This window comes from Crocuta crocuta, unplaced genomic scaffold (genome assembly GCF_008692635.1).
Source record: "Crocuta crocuta isolate KB4526 unplaced genomic scaffold, BGI_CrCroc_1.0 scaffold179, whole genome shotgun sequence".
NCBI lineage: Eukaryota > Metazoa > Chordata > Mammalia > Carnivora > Hyaenidae > Crocuta > Crocuta crocuta.
In genome coordinates, this window is record NW_027551568.1 from 7,733,991 (window position 1) to 7,750,257 (window position 16,267).

Consider the following 16,267-nt stretch of genomic DNA (forward strand, 5'->3'; position numbering starts at 1 on the left):
GACAGAATGAAGACCCATGGGTTGATCGATATACTCAACATTAGCGAAATGTGATCTTCCTATGTTTTTAATCTAAAAATGGATGAAAATAGAAGTTTTAATATTTTCTTCATGAATTTTAATTGTTCATCTTGGTTTTCCACTAAAGTATATATAATTCCTCTCACAAAAAGTGTTTGCATTTCCCAAAATTATAAGTAACTTTCTTTTTGGCCTAGTAGGTTCTGATTCTTAAGATGAGAAAATGAGACAAATTCCAGGCCTTACAGAGACTTGGTCAATATAATAAGGTCTTAGGCTGGACATAGCCCACTCACTTCAACATCATGGAGAGAAAAATACAGGAAGTTTTGACTTCAACCAGTGACTATATCAAAGTATTTTGGGATAAAAAATAATTAATCCTGATAAGGAACACATAAAACTATTTCTTTTTTTAAAAATTTTTGGGGCACCTGGGTGGCTCAGACGGTTAGGCGTCAGACTTCAGCTCAGGTCATGATCTCACGGTTTGTGGGTTCGAGCCCCTCGTCGGGTTCTGTACTGACAGCTAGCTCAGAGCCTGGAGCCTGTTTCAGATTCTGTATCTCCCTCTCTCTCTGACCCTCCCCTGCTCACGCTGTCTCTCTCTCTCTCAGAAATAAACAAAACATTAAAAATTAAAAACATTTCTTTAATGTTTATATTTACTGTTGAGAGAGAGAGAGAGAGAGCATGAACAGGGGAGGGGCAGAGAGAGATACAGAATCTGAAGCAGGCTCCAGGCTCTGAGCTGTCAGCACAGAGACCGACGCGAGGCTTGAACTCACAAACTGAGAGATCATGACCTGAGCTGAAGTCAGAGGCTTAACTGACTGAGCCACCCAGGAGCCCTTAAAACTATTTCTTTATTGGAGTGACTTCAATGGGAAAATTCCTCTATTCTTTAACAGCAAAATCATCCAACATGACATCATGATTTTGGACAGATTTTTGGTATAGGAAGTCTGTGACATACCCATTCAAGTTCTAGCAGTATATCTAGAGATGTAATTATCTTCATGGGCTTATTAATTTCATGTTCCTTCTTCTTCCAAAAGATGAGGTTTTGGAGTGGTGGGGGTTCAGAGCTAATGGCCAAGAAAGAATTCTTGAAGCCATCTTTGGTGCCAAAAAAAAAAAAGGATGATTGTATTGAAGCACTGGGTACAGGACTCTTGGGCAGAAAGAGCTGTCCTGGGGTTGTGAGGAGTGACTGGTTATATACTATGGAGTTGGGGGAGGTAAAGGCAAAAGAGAGGCTTCCAGAAGGACTCTGATATACTAAACTGGACTCATAAGATGCCAAGGGACCTTGCTGTGGTCAAGCTAAGGTTGTTTTCCCTCCAGGAAGGCATTAACATTAGGACGGTAGGGGTTCCTGGAGAAATGATAGACTCTGTCTTTGCCTCAAGTCTTTGTCAAGGGGCTGCAGGTCATAAGTAAATTTAATTTTATCTGCCATTTCTTTCTTGCCTCTGTTCCCTACATCACCATGGAGGGGAGTGTGACATTAAGGCTCCTGGAAATGGAGTCTAGAAGTTACTGGAGATAAGCTATTGATAAGGTTGCCTTTTCCTTGTAGTTTACTAAGATATCCTTAAACTGAAAGAGACTCCCATCCTGCACAACTGTGATCTCTTATCAGTCAACCATTTGTTTTCTTTCCTTTCCTTTGTTCTTGAATACCCAGGAGTGTCTGAGGAATATCATGCATATTCCTCCTGGGAGGGAAGGGGTTAGTTGTTAGCTTGAGCTTTGCTCTCAACTTGCCTTATACTCTCTCATCATAAAAATAAAGGAAGGTTTAATTACATGATGAGTGTTGGTCTTTTGAGGGGGGGGTGTAAAAGGAGATTTGAACCAAGATCTTTTAGAGACTTGGGAGTTAAAATGTGATGCAGGCATCAGCGACCTCAGTGTCATCCGATTCTCAGGCTCCACCGCTGACCCACTGAATCAGAATCTTCATTTTTAACAAGAACTCCAGGTGATTCGTTTGCACACTAAACGTTCAGAAGCAGTGTTCTAGAACTCTAAATATCTGGGCTTCTTAAAATCTAGCTTTCTGATGCCATCCCTGGTTTAAATTCTGTTTATAACAATCTTGGCTCTTCAGCTTTTACTTAATAAAAAATTAGTTAATAAAAAATGTAAGCTTAGAAATTATTTATGGAATTTGGGAATAAGAAAACAACTCATTTAAAATTGGGCAAAAGGTTTGAACATCCATTTCACTGAAGAAAATGTATGATGGTAAGTAAACACATGAAAAAAGATGAACACCTTTAGTCATAAGGTGAATGCAGATTAAAGCCAGTAAAGAATGCCACTATACACTCACTAGCATTGCTATAACAAAAAACAACAATGATAATAATATCTGACAATACTAAGTGTTGGTGAGATTGTAGGCTAGTGCTCTGCTACATTGGAGGCGGGGATGCAAAATGGTACAATCTCTTTGGAAAACAGTTGGGCAATTTCTTATGAAGGTAAACACACACCCATCCCACGATTCAGCAATTCTACGTCTAAGTATTTACCCAAGGATGTAAAAAACTTAGGCCACACAGAAACATGTGTGTAAATGTTTATAGCAGCTTCATTGGTTATCCAACACGTGGAAACAACCCAAAGGTCCTTCAACTGATGAATGGATACAAGCACTGGTCTATCCATACAATAGAATGTTCCAGAGCCACAAACAGGAGCAAATTACCCATACACACAACAACAGGGTCCAATCTCAAATACATGATATAGTATGCAAATGAACAAAGCCAGCTTTCCATTTATATGGCATTGGGTAACAGGCAAAGCTATAGGGATAAAGAATTGATGGTGGTCACCAGGGTTACAGGGTAGGTGGAGTATTGGGATCCAAAGGGGTTGACTACAAAGCAGTTGTTGTGTGTCAGTGAAGCTGTTGTGTATGCTGATTGCACTGGTGGCTATACTGGCCTATGTCACGTCTCATAAAATTCTACATGAAAGAGTATACTTGAACGTATGTTTATTAAAAAATAGATTTACGAAAGTCATGCATTGTTTGCAGCGCATGCTCTTTGCTTTCCAGCCACGCCAAAGAGACAAGAGAACCATGTTGAATGATGTCCCATGATGGCACCTGTGGTAGCTGCTAGCCTGTGGCCCTTCCTCCCTCCCCCCGCTTACACCACACCGCTGTGGAATGCAGACTACTCAGCTTTGTTTGTTTTTTTCTCCTCCCTTTATGAGCTATGTTTTCCTCTTGTAAATAAGGCAAGACCTGGAACTCACAGGAGGACCTGGGAGCATAATGATTTGCATACTCTAATTAAACTGCTGTATCATGAGCTTTCTTTCTTTGGTTATACTGGAATGGAAACAAAGGTATACCTCTAATTCAGTTTGGAGTGTCATCCCTGGGAACTGGCATGAATAAAATAAGCCAGGAAGGTCTGCGTGCCTTACAGCCTTAATGCAGCTGTGTGCTGCGCGACTTAAGGGCAGAGCACCTGGTGTCACAGTCCTTAGCGGACTGGCCTTTATCTCAGGTAAGTGGGGCCTTTCTGGTTGGGTCTCTTCCTGACAGGTGTGTGGGAAAAGATGAGAGCCTGGCCCATGGGTGAATGATTGCTTCTCATCCATGGAATTCATTTTCATATTTGAAATACTGCATAATCTGGTGGTGGATAAAGCACTGAGTTGGAAATCCAGAATATGCAGACTTTGTGCGGACCTTGCTGCTGATACTTAGGTGAGCACCTTAACACCTTAATGCCTGAACTAACTCAATGATTGGTAATTCGTAATAAAAATGCAGACAATTTACACATGGTTTAAGTTTATAAAGTGCTTTCACATGGTTTAATCCTTTTAATCTTCAGGTTCAGATGGGGAAAGAATGGCTGAGTGACATTTGTGTTTGGTTTTATAGGACTGGGGGTATCTCAGCTCCTCACTCACTGTGTCAAGATCTTAGTTAATGAAGCAGATTTGATCCCAGGCCTAACTCATGCCCAAACCACAGAACTTGATATCCAGATATCCGGCCTTTTCTTTTTTCTTTTGTTTTGTTTTGTTTTGTTTTCTTTCCTTTCTGTTCCTTTTCTTTTCATTAAAAAAATACATTATAGATGAGTTAAGTGAGGTTCAGAGAGGGAGGAGAGTGGACAAAGTTCATTCAGCCTATAAGTTGCATCCTTAGAAAATTAAGCCAGAGTCACCTGGGTGGCTCAGTCAGTTAAGCATCCGATTTTGGCTCATGTCATGATCTCATCGTTTGTGGGTTTGAGCCCCATGTTGGGCTCTGTGCTGACAGCTCAGAGCCTGGAGGCTGCTACAGATTTTGTGCCTCCCTCTCTCTCTGCCCCTCTCCTGCTTGCTCTCTGTCTCTCTGTCTCTCTCTCTGGAAAATGAATAAAATTTTTTTTTAAAATTAATAAAAAAATAAAATTAAGCCATAGACTTGGGAAATACCACTCTATGGGATCCAATACTGAATACTGTATTGATGATATTCATAACATCTGTATAATAAAAGGCTGAATTACTTTGTATCTATACTGCCACTTCAGAAAGGATAAATAGAGGCAATTTACTAGGTGCTTTGAATTCTTTGGAGTCAATGAAGTGATTACAAATGGTGGTCGATGAAACATAAAATGAAAATAAAAATGAAAAGGGGCACCTGGGTGGCTCAGTCACATGTCTCACTTCAGCTCGGGTCATGATCTCATGGTTCGTGAGTTCGAGCCCTACATTGGGCTCTCTGCTATCAGCACAGAGCCCGGTTGGGATCTTCTATCTCTCTCTCTCTGCCCCTAACCCATTCTTTCTCTCTCTCAAAAATAAATAAACATTAAAAAAAAGAAAATAAAAATAAAAAGAGACACAATTTCAGTTGGGCTGGTGAGTTCAAATCTAAATTAGGCCCAGTGAAGTAGAAATAAATTAAAACAACTTATTCATCCTAAAGCTAAATCGGAGGTACAGTTGTGAACTTCATGACCTGGACTAGAGAGAGGTTTTTCCCTCTGTCCCTAGAGTGCTCTAGCGGCGGTGTCTTCCTGTGCCTGAGCACTCATGTGGAAAGAACTGGCAAGGACACTGAGCAGCCATCTTTCATCTTCCAGTCCTACGTAGTTCTCTTTTCTTTTCTTTTCCTTTCTTTTCTTTTCTCTTTTCTTTTCTTTTCTTTTCTTTTCTTTTCTTTTCTTTTCTTTTCTTTTCTCTTCTCTTCTCTTCTCTTCTCTTCTCTTCTTTTCTTTTCTTTTCTTTCTAAATGTTTATTTATTTTTGAGAGAGTACAAGGAGAGGAGGGGCAGAGAGAAGGAGACAGAAGGTCTGAAGCAATGTGGGCCTGAGTACATAAACCACATCATCACCAAAGTTAGATGTTCAACCGACTGAGCCACGCAGGTGCCCCAGTCCTAGGTAGTTCGTGAGCTAAAGAGAACCAAAACTCCTCCCTCGGAGACCATAAGGAAGAGAAAAACTTCTCCCTATCCATTTTGGTTTTTTTGGCTGGTCTAATAATTGAATTGACATAAGACAGATTAAGAGGATTACAAACAAATTTAATTTGTACTTAACTGGCAGTCATAGACTCTCATAGACTTTGAGAAGACTCAAAGAAGTGACCAGCGCAGGCAGTTTTTGTACCTTTTAGACAAAGAAACCATAAATTTGTAGAACTGATAAGACAAAGACACTTAGGCCTGTGTACTAATTAGTACTAATTAGTGAAGAGACTAAGGTGAGTTTATTTACACAGTGTCTGGGTCCCTGGTTTCCCTGGTTGCAGTGATAAGGATGTCTTTCCACCTTCTGGTGCAGGGAAGATATCTTTAACATGGTAGGTTTATTTTTTATTTATTGATTTATTTTTGCTTTTATGAGGACAAAGTGGAGAGCCAGAGCGTCCTTCTTGCACTAGTTATATCTCAAGTAACTTTAATTCAAAATAGTCAAGAGGCCACTTTGGTGTATTTTGGGGCCCCAAGCTCTATCAAGATCAATTTCCTCCTCTTATAAGAACACTAGTCATTTGGATTAGGGTCCACGTTAATGACCTCACTTTAACTGAATTACCTCTTTAAAGAGCCTATCTCCAAATACAGTTATGTGATGAGACAGTTAGGGGTTAGGACTTCCATTTATGAATTTGGGGAAGGATACAACTGAGCCTGTAATATATCCCCTATGTCAGATGTAATGAAGGAAGCGTACAGAGACATCAGATTGGAGGAAAAGTCACATCTGGAGACGTTCTGATTGACATGATAAGTCAATCGTGATTCTGGGATGAAGCCAGGTAAGAAATAGCTGCTTAGGTTTGAGTCACTTTGGAAGTCTGAACCGTATCCCTTGCTCTGATCAATAATCAATTCAGGCAGAACTCAGCAATCTCAGCAGGTCTGGTGTAATCCTTTTGTGTAATAGCAAACTGTTAGCTTGGAAAGATGCAATAAATATATATTAAAGCATATAAATAAAGAAGAAATTAGCCAAATCTATACAGTCACTAATTTCCTCAAAGGATTAATATAAATATGACACATTTTATAGTTATTGTGATAATTTTTGTGAATATTATGCCTATTTTAAGGCGTTTGAAGCACTTAAGGGAACGTGGCACAATAGGCTTATGCTTTTATTGAGACAGGAATTTCACTAAGGTTGGTAATTAACTTTTAAGTGTGTAAGTGCTGGGGCACCTGGGTGGCTCAGTCAGTTAAGCGTCCAACTTTGGCTCAGGTCATGATTTTACAGTCCAGGTGTTTGAGACCCGAGTCGGGCTCTGTGCTGACAGCCTGGAGCCTGATTCAGATTCCTTATCTCCCTCTATCTCTGCCCCTCCCCTGCTCATGCTTTGTCTCTCTATCTCAGAAATAAATAAATATTAAGAATTTTTTAATAAAAATTTTTAAAAATGTGTAAGAGGGTTAATAGAGTTTGCGTTTTGGTTTATTAGTTAAGTTTAAATGTTTAGAAAATTTTCACTTATTTATAAATATATAATTACATTTGAACATTAAAGAAAATGCAAGTAATATATATTTGATTTTCTACATATGCAGAAACCCCTTTAGAAGTAAACCTCCCACCAGGAGGATCAGCCTCAAAGACAAAGAAAAGGAAAAGACAGGCCCAAAGGAAAAGATTAAACATTTCCCAGGTACATAGAGAAGTTGGTTCTCTTACAGAAGGATAGTCTCTTTTTGTATCTGATGTTCACTTGATTCTCCTTTCATTTAGAAAAACAGACAACTTGCTTTTGTGCTCAACTCAAATTTGGGAACCTTCTAGTTCGATATCAGCTCAACTAATTTTTTTCTGCTGTGGGATTCACATGTATTCATAGTACACTAAAATATGCAAAAAAAAATTGCTTTCCTGTTTCTATTTCTTATTTAGTCTTTCTAGTCCACTGGGTCATGGAGGAGAGTCTAAATTTAGTCAAATCTGGAAAACAAAGTCCTCTCCAATAGTTGAAGTGATCTTTTTGGAATAACACGTTTCCGTAGTGTTAAATGTTTTCAGTGTTAAATAGTCTTTCAGATTATTTTCCCCATGCCTCTATTTTTCAACAACATGGCATAAGGGCACATATATCCAAGCACTGGATGGATCTAAAGACTGCCCAGGGGTCAGCATGTGAACTTCACGACCGGAGTTCCAGATCCTGGCTTCTCCACTGCGGGACGAGCATCGTCACACTGCAGCCTCTTTCAGGGAATGACTCCCAGCATCTGTGGGACCATCTGTGCTCTCGGTGATGTTCCATCCCCTCCTCATCTCAGTGGGGAACTTCTGGACACTGTCACTGGCTCATCGGGGCCAACTGTCCAGCTTTCTCCCTCCACCCCTGCCAGCGCAGAGTGCAGCCACGTGAAGCGTACCTCCTGGTGGCTGGAGATCAATGTCATCAGATTCCTCATTATGTTTTGAGTTCCCCCAAATCTTTCTGAATATGTTTCAGGCCCTCGCTTTTGTCCTGGTCAAACCCCAAGCTGAGGAGCAATGAAGGCCATGCCAGCTTAGTTTCTTAGTCTACTTCTGCCAGTGATCAATTCCCCAAGCTTTGCTGGGGTCAGAGGAGGCACACATGTCAAACTCCACTATATATATCATGCCCTGAATTCTTTTTACCTCAGTCACATGAAAAGCAAGTCCCTTTTGGCTCCCATTCTCCACCAAACCTACAGGAACTAAGAACATTATGTTTCTTTGTAACAAAGCCCCACAATAGAGTGTTGGCATTAGAACCAAGTCCATTGATGATTTCTGTTCAAGGCAGGATTCTGGGGTGATAAACCTCACGGTTCATGCTTGGAGGTGGAAACCTACAAAAGGGCATTATTTGGGACCAAACAGTAATTCATTATCCCTCTTACACTCCTCCCCAAGGTTCTCTGTAAGGTGAAGAAATCTCTGTTATACAGCCTTCCTCTGGTTCCTTCATCCCCCACATTCTTTCTTTCTTTCCCCAAAGGACTCTTGCCTGGTGCATTTGCATTTGTTATTCCTTCTCTCCAGGGTGCCCTTCCTTGCCCTTCACTCCTGTGCCTTCTCACCCTTCTGATCTCTACTCCACTTGCCTCCTCCCAGAAGACCTCCCTGACCACCATCTAGAATTATCTTAGATTTCGTTATCCTTCTATCTCCTCCACTTCACCTCATCTGTAGCATAAATGCCACCATGACAGGAAACTTTCCATTGGTTCATTTTTGTATCCAGTGCTCATCACATAGTAGGTACTCAAATATTGGCTGACTAAAATGAAATTTTTCCCATGTATCTGTACTCTCATCCAGAAATGATAGGTCAATGATAGTTATGATTTTGTCATGGCTGCCATGAAGACACCTCTCTGTGGACCGCATCATACTCAGCCAGGGACTTATGTTATTTCTACTTTTCAAAGCATCCTATTGCATTACACAAACAGAGACACCAGGGCTCAGATGAGTTCATTTTTGCCTGAGGTCACTCCGATTAAATGTTAATAAGTGGTAGAGCTGAGAATAGACCCAGATATGTCAAACCTTAAAGTTTTCTATTATATTACATTGCCTTTCAAATAACAAAAATAGTGCTTTCATTTTACAAGGTGCTTTGAGGTACTCTGTGACATGTAAGGTGAATTGAAAATAACTCTTGATCTGGTGTCAGAATACAAAATTTAACCCAGGGTTGCTCGCTCTTGGCAATATTAACATTTTCGTCCACACAAATCTCTCCTGTAGGGGCTGTTCTATGCATTGTATGATGTTCAACAGCATCTTGACTTCTGCCCACTGGATGCCGATCATGTGGTTCCCCTGTGGTGACAGCCCCAAATCTCCACACATCGCCTAAGGTCCCCTGGAGGCCAAATTAGCCCTGATTGTGAACCAGCGCTTTACACTGATGCTAACCATTTATGTGATCTTGATGAATTCGTTGTACTTGTCCGAGGTCAGTGACCCACACTGTAGAACAGGAGTTACAAGTGTGTCCCACACCATAAACCTTAGCAGTAGTTCTGTGAAACTAAAGGAAATGACATGTATCGAGGGCTTGTAAGGGATCATGAAAGGCTTGGATTGTAAGGTATCATACTCAAGTATATGTTACCTTGTTCAGCCTAGTCCCCTAGGAAATATGAGTATTAGCTCCATTTTACATGTTCGGAAAGTGAGGCTCTGAGGTGTAAGGCAGCATTCTCACATTCATAGATTCAGCAGGTATAAGAGAGGAGAGTCAAAGCCGGGTTAATTCCAAAATGGGGAATTTGAAATAAATAAATAAATAAATAAGACATGTGGGTCAACGCTACTCTCTGGTTCACGTGGAAAATTAGACAGGCCATTCTATTTGTTTATTTGGTCAATATTATCATCTTGCAATATCACAAACAACAACAAAATTTGTTTATTTTCTGCTCCACTGGGCAGTCAGAGCAGGAAAGAGACTAGGAATATTAATACATACCCTGGGCTGCAATGTTGAGTGTACACGTTCCTTAATTTCTTTGGTGACTACAGAAATGAACATTCTATCTTCGCAGAAAGGAAACAAAGCATAAATGCTGTCAAACACCAATATAATCCCTTCTTTAAAATGAGAAGATAATGTTTTATTCCCATGACAGAGGAAGGCAGTGCCCAGCTCTGTAATCTATCAAACCAGGATAATTTCATGGAACATCCCCACTTCAAGATTTCTGTTTTTAACTGCTTTTTATGGTTCTCAGTAATTTCACTGTTGTTATTGTTTTAAGAATAAAAATCGGTGCTCTCTGCAGGGATTGAACAGTGGGAAAACGGTATTGTTTTGGTAAGGGGGGGGAGGGTGACAGAGACAGAGAGATAGAGAGACAGAAGGAGGCAGGGAGAGACAGACAGAGGTAGGGAGGAAGAGGGAAAGGGAGAGAGATCACTGGGAAGGTAGGAAAGGACAGACAGTATGAAAGTCATTTCAAGAAGTTACAAGTCAGGAAGCTGTAAACAATATCTTCTCTACAGGATGAAGAGGTATATTTACATGTGTTGGGTTTGCCTAATGCTTGGGAATAATGTCCCTTCTCCATCCTGGAGTTTGCTCAGCACAGCCATCATCCTGGCCTTTCCCTCCTGGCCCAGCGCCTACAGGTGGCACAAAGTGACACTCTGATGGCTGTGCCTTCAGGCAGCAGCATCTCAAGGCCCTCCAGGGAAGGAGCTAAAATAGACCCAAGTCTGCCTTCTTAAAGGAATTTTGCGCAGCCTGGGGCCTTGCTTTCCTCTGTCTTTTTGAAAGTTTTAGGGTCGAGGGGGAAGGCTTGATTCCCTTGCCTGGAAGTCGGTTGTCTTTCTGTCTTTCTGTCCCCAGCCAGGCAGCGTGGAGCAGCTTGAAAATTCTGGACCCCTGTCACTTCATATTAGGAAGAAAGTGTTCCTATCCGATGTTTCAGTTACACCTCAGATTGAATTTAGTTAGTGACGACAGGGGTAAGTGTTGCTACTCATTATCTAACTCCAAGAACTTTCCGCAGCCAAAAGAGATGGTGGTGATCTGCTGCGCCCAGGGCAGTTTCCGGATGGGAAAAGATTACATGACTCCTACTCTTCTGGAGGGAAAGATGCATGCACCAGACCTTCTACAACCTCCCAGAGTCAGGGAACTCAGATAGCACAGACACAGGGGAGGGGATGGGGGAAGGTGGATGCCAGAGCCTTCAGCTTTCAGGGATTTTTAAATTATTATTGTTCTCCCTTCTTGGGCAGAATCATTGGGCCTTTCCATTCACCGTGACTGATTTCATCAGATCCAGCCATTTCACGGCCCTAGAGTTGAAAAGGGAATGATACCCAGGATGAGGGTTGAGTTCCTGCTCTATCACTAATTAGCTTTGTGATTTTAGGCAAAGGATTCCCTTTCTTGGCCTGAATTTGTTTATGAAGGTTATTTAAAGTGATCAATAATCTCCAAACCTCCCCCCACCCCACTTCCTCAGCTCAGATGTTTTCAAGTGGAATGTTTCCTGGAACTCCGATGTATGGGGCAAGAATAAGCAAATGGTTCCACTTGGCATCGTTGGCTAAGCAAAGGACAGAGAAATGAGCCAACTGAGTTTTCTGGCCCAGGAGGCTTCCTCTCCCTCGGGGGCAGCCCGAGGCTCCTCCCTAGTTTCCTGGGGCTTCACCAAAAGGAGCCTGAAAATCCTCAAGCATTTCATCTTCAAGAGTCTCTTACATTTGGTAAGTCTACTCTGTAAATGAGATGAGATCATGCCAGGGAAATCACTGAGCAAAACCGCAAGCACATTGTTTCATTATTGAGATGATTCTGATTTTTCGGAGGGAGCTGGAGGGCCCTTGTTTTGGACCCACAGAGGCCCGTGGGCTGCTGGCTTCAGGTCCGCATTGGTAAGAATGAAACCCAAGGTAGAGCCAAGGTAGAGAACAAAGGCGGCTTTGTTCTCTTCTGTGAACATGAGAGCCTAAAAAAGTGTTGAGCAACTCAGGGAAAAAAGGGAGAGAAAAAAAGTGATCTGAATGGCTTTTCTTAATAAAGCACTTCCTCCTCATCTGAAAGCAAAATACAGATAGAAGCTGGGGGAGCAGGAACCCCCAGGGCTGTGGTTAGTCACCAGGCTGCCACACAGCACCGCCACTCATTGCTGAATGGGGGAAGGGCAGGCTTGCTGGAAGCTGCCGGCTCATTTGGTGACCTGCAAGGGTGACAGGGAGGCTGACCTCCCAGGAGAGCTGATCCCCTCGGGCTCTTTGCAGTAAAACATGGGAATTGATTGATGGATGGATTGATTCACTGATTCATTCATTCATCGCACCAGGACTATTACTGACTATACACAATAGAAGAGACTTGAATGTCTTTTTTCCAGGTTCACCAATAGTGGATTTCCCCGTGTGCCGGGATTTTAGAGCACCAGAAGGAGCAAGATTTCCCAAGTTCTTCCATCTCTGATTAGGAGGAAGTTAGCGGAGGATCGTGGGGGAGAAGAAGGGGGGGAAATAGTGGGGGAGAGGGAGGGAGGCAAACCATAAGAGACTCTTGACTACTGAGAACAAACTGAGGACTGATGGGTGTGTGGGGGGAGGGGAATGGGGGTGATGGGCATGGAGGAGGGCACTTGTGGGGATGAGCACTGGGTGTTATGTGGAAACCAATTTGACAATAAACTATTTAAAAAATAAATAAATAAAAATGTTTTTTAAAAAAGAAAAAAGAAAAAGTAAGAGAGCAGTCAGATACCCTCTGGGAAGCCTACCTTAACTTCCTGGTCTGGAACAGGTCCCTTCCCGTGCTTGTGGTCACCAGTGTCAGCCATGTCTGTCCACTGCAATGGAAATTCTGGGAGTGTGGACCCTGGGTTTCTGCTGTCCACAGCTCCGGTCCCAGAGAGCTCGGCAGAACATCTAGCTCACAGCAGGTGTGCCACATCCTGGCCGGAAGAACTTAGCAGTACTTACCTCAGCACACTATGGTCTCTCCTGACTTGTCTATCTTTCTCCTCTATCCCCCCAGGGAGCTGTGAGCTGGAGGCTGGAGCCTCCCCTCTTCCTGCCTGACATGACGTGAAGTGTCCTTCTTGTGGTGAAAAGAAATGAATCCGACCTGGATTCAAACCCAGGACCCTGGTACATCTTGCAGTGAGTAGCCTGTTTCAATTTCCTCATGTCTAAGCTTGAAAACAAAGACACAGTTTCTACACCCGGTGCTGTTACAAAAGTTTAGGAGGAATGCCAGTGACCTGCCTGGGACAATCTGCAGCAAAAGATGGGCACGTAGCAATTACTTGCTATTCATCGAAATTTCAATTTGCTTAAACGTCTAAAGCTCATTGAACTGCTGGGAATACAGTCTCGTTCTCTCAGTATACTTTTTGCAGATTCAGCAATTTTTAGCATTTTGCCACATTTGTTTTATCATCTTCTCTCTCTCATCTCTGTCCCCCTCCTTTGCCCCCATATATCCACACACATCCACACGCATCTGTATATACATACACATTGTGTGTGTAAACTATAAATTCCAAAATTCCTATTTGTTCTTCGAAGCCATTTGAAAGTAGGTTACATGCATTCCACCCTTTCTTCCAAATATTCCAGTGTGTAATTCCTAAGAGTAAGACATAGTGTCTAAACTATAATACCGTTACGTTTAGAAAATGTAGCAATGTTACATCTAACTTGCAATTTCCCATATTTGTCACTTGTCCCAATGATGTCCTTAAAGACCTTCTGCTCCCAGTACGGGACCTGGTTCATATAAGTGGCCACATCTGCTTTGTCTCCTTCAATCTGGAAGATTCCTCGGTCCTTCTCACTTTCACAAATAGACATTCCTGAAGAATCCTGGCCAGCTGTAGACTAGTCCTCAGGACGGGTTTGTCTGCTGTTTCCCTCTGATTCGAGGCAGGTTAGGCATCCCGACAGCAATACTCCTAAGTGACGGTGTTTCCTTCTCAACACATCACATCCAGAGGCATGTGAAAGCCATCTGCCCCTCAGTGCGAACATTCATTTTGATCACACGAAATATCATCTATTTTCTCTACGTTATAGGTACTGCTTTTCCCCTTTCAATGAACAAGCAGTCTGTGGGGAGACCCTTGGAGACCAGAGAAGTCTTCTGCTCCTCATCACATCTTTCCCTGGCTTGAGCTTCCTGAATAATTCTTGCCCAGGTGCTCCTGGCCAGGATGGTTGCCCCTGGCGACTGTACTACCCCACCGCGATGCTCTGTCCACTTGCATCATAGGCTTTCTCCTACAAGGAGGAACTCTAGGTAGGCAAGGCAATGGACCTAAGGAAATCCATTGTCAGAGAGAAATAGGATCAGGTGCGCTGGTGGGAGGTCAAGCTGGAGAAGGAGGTTTATATATGAACCAAGGAGAAGCCCTGAGAAAGGCTAGAAACAAAGAGAGGAATAAGACCATGGAAAGCGGGTGTGTTCAGCATAGGAAGTGGAAAGAAGATTCAATTGCGGGAGACTTAGTGCTGCAGGGAGAGCCTGAGCCCCAGCTGCAGGCAAAAGTGGGCTCATATCCCACTCGACCCCATTCTATTATATACACTTAACATATTATATATATGTGTGTGTGTATTATATATAATATATAAATATATTATATAATATATAAATATATAATATATATTTAAATTTTTTAATGTTTTATTTATTTCTAGGAGAGAGAGAGAGAGAGACAGCGTGAGCAGGGGAGGGTCAGAGAGAGAGGGAGTCACAGACTGAAACAGGCTCCAGGCTCTGAGCTAGCAGTCAGCACAGAGCCTGACGCGGGGCTCGAACCCACAAACCGCGAGATCATGACCTAAGCGAAAGTCGGACACTTAACCGACTAAGCCATCCAGGCGCCCCAATATATATATATTTAATTTGAGAGAGAGAGCAAGCACATGAACTGGTGAGAGAGGCAGAGGGAGTGAGAGAGAATCTTAAGTAGACTCCATGCTCAGTGTGGAGCTGGATATGAGCTCAATCCCACGACCCTGGGATCATGCCTTGAGCCACTTGGGCCACATCCTAAATGGTTGAATGAAGAAAGTGTCTCTGCTTTTTGGGTCTGTTTGTTCTCTTATGAAACTGTGACCATCACACTGATCTCATTGCTTTCCCCCTTGTTTTAGACAGACCTGGGATGCAAAATGCCAAGCACACCGTTTCACATCATGTAAGTGCTCATTAAATGCCCCCCTTTCTCTCTTCCCTTCCCTTTGTGTTGCTCAGGTATTGCCATGGAAACTTCCTTCTCTGCTCTCACAGAGGTCCCTTTAAAAATTACCCTAAAAGCTTGATTTTTTTCATCTGAAATGAGACATTCTAAAGGTAATAATATACTACATTTTCTGCTAAAAGTAAATTAAATGCAGGGTCAAAGCTGATTCTGAACTCAACTTGGGAGTCTCAGGGATGCTTTTATTTCAAAATTGTTTCATTATTTTTGGTAAATTAAATATAACTAATTATTTTGCATGATGATAATATTGCCATTTTATTATTATCACTAAAATACAATAATAATTGCTACTTTTAAAACTAGATACATAGTTTTTGGCCTTTTCCAGATGCTTTACAATCATTACTTCTAATGCTCCCAATTGCCTGGCTGTGTCAGTATTCTCCCCATTTTACAGGTGAAGACGCTGAGGCTCCACGTGTCTGTGACAATGGTCAAAGCCAAGCAGTAAGTGTACTGTATCCAGAACGTGTATACTTTGCACCCCAGCTTACTTCTGGACGATGATTTCAATGTGTTGAAAATTCCGTGTTCCCCATATATTTCTCCTGAACTTGGCTCAGCACATCATCCAATCAATTGTGTAATTGAAGCACAATCATTGCTCTCCAACTATTTTGTGCATTGCCCCTCCTTCCCCAATCTCCCTTGCAGTTAAGTGGAAGCCATGTTGAGTCCTCTTGGTCAAAGAATCACAAGCAGAATGACACACGTTACTCCCAGGCTGAGGCAGTTACAAGGCAGTGGGTGTTCTTCCTCTCACCATGCTGACTGGACCTTGGAAATGACATGTGCAACCACCCTGGAAAACAGGATGGAGGTTCCTCAACCAATAACTGCACTACTAGATATTTACCCAAAGGATACAAGAATGCTTATTCGAAGGGACACATGCACCCTCCAGTGTTTATAGCAGTGTTATCATCAATAGCCTAATTATGGAAAGAGCCCAAATGCCCATCGACGGATGAATGGATAAAGAAGATGTGGTTTATATATATTATGGAGTATTA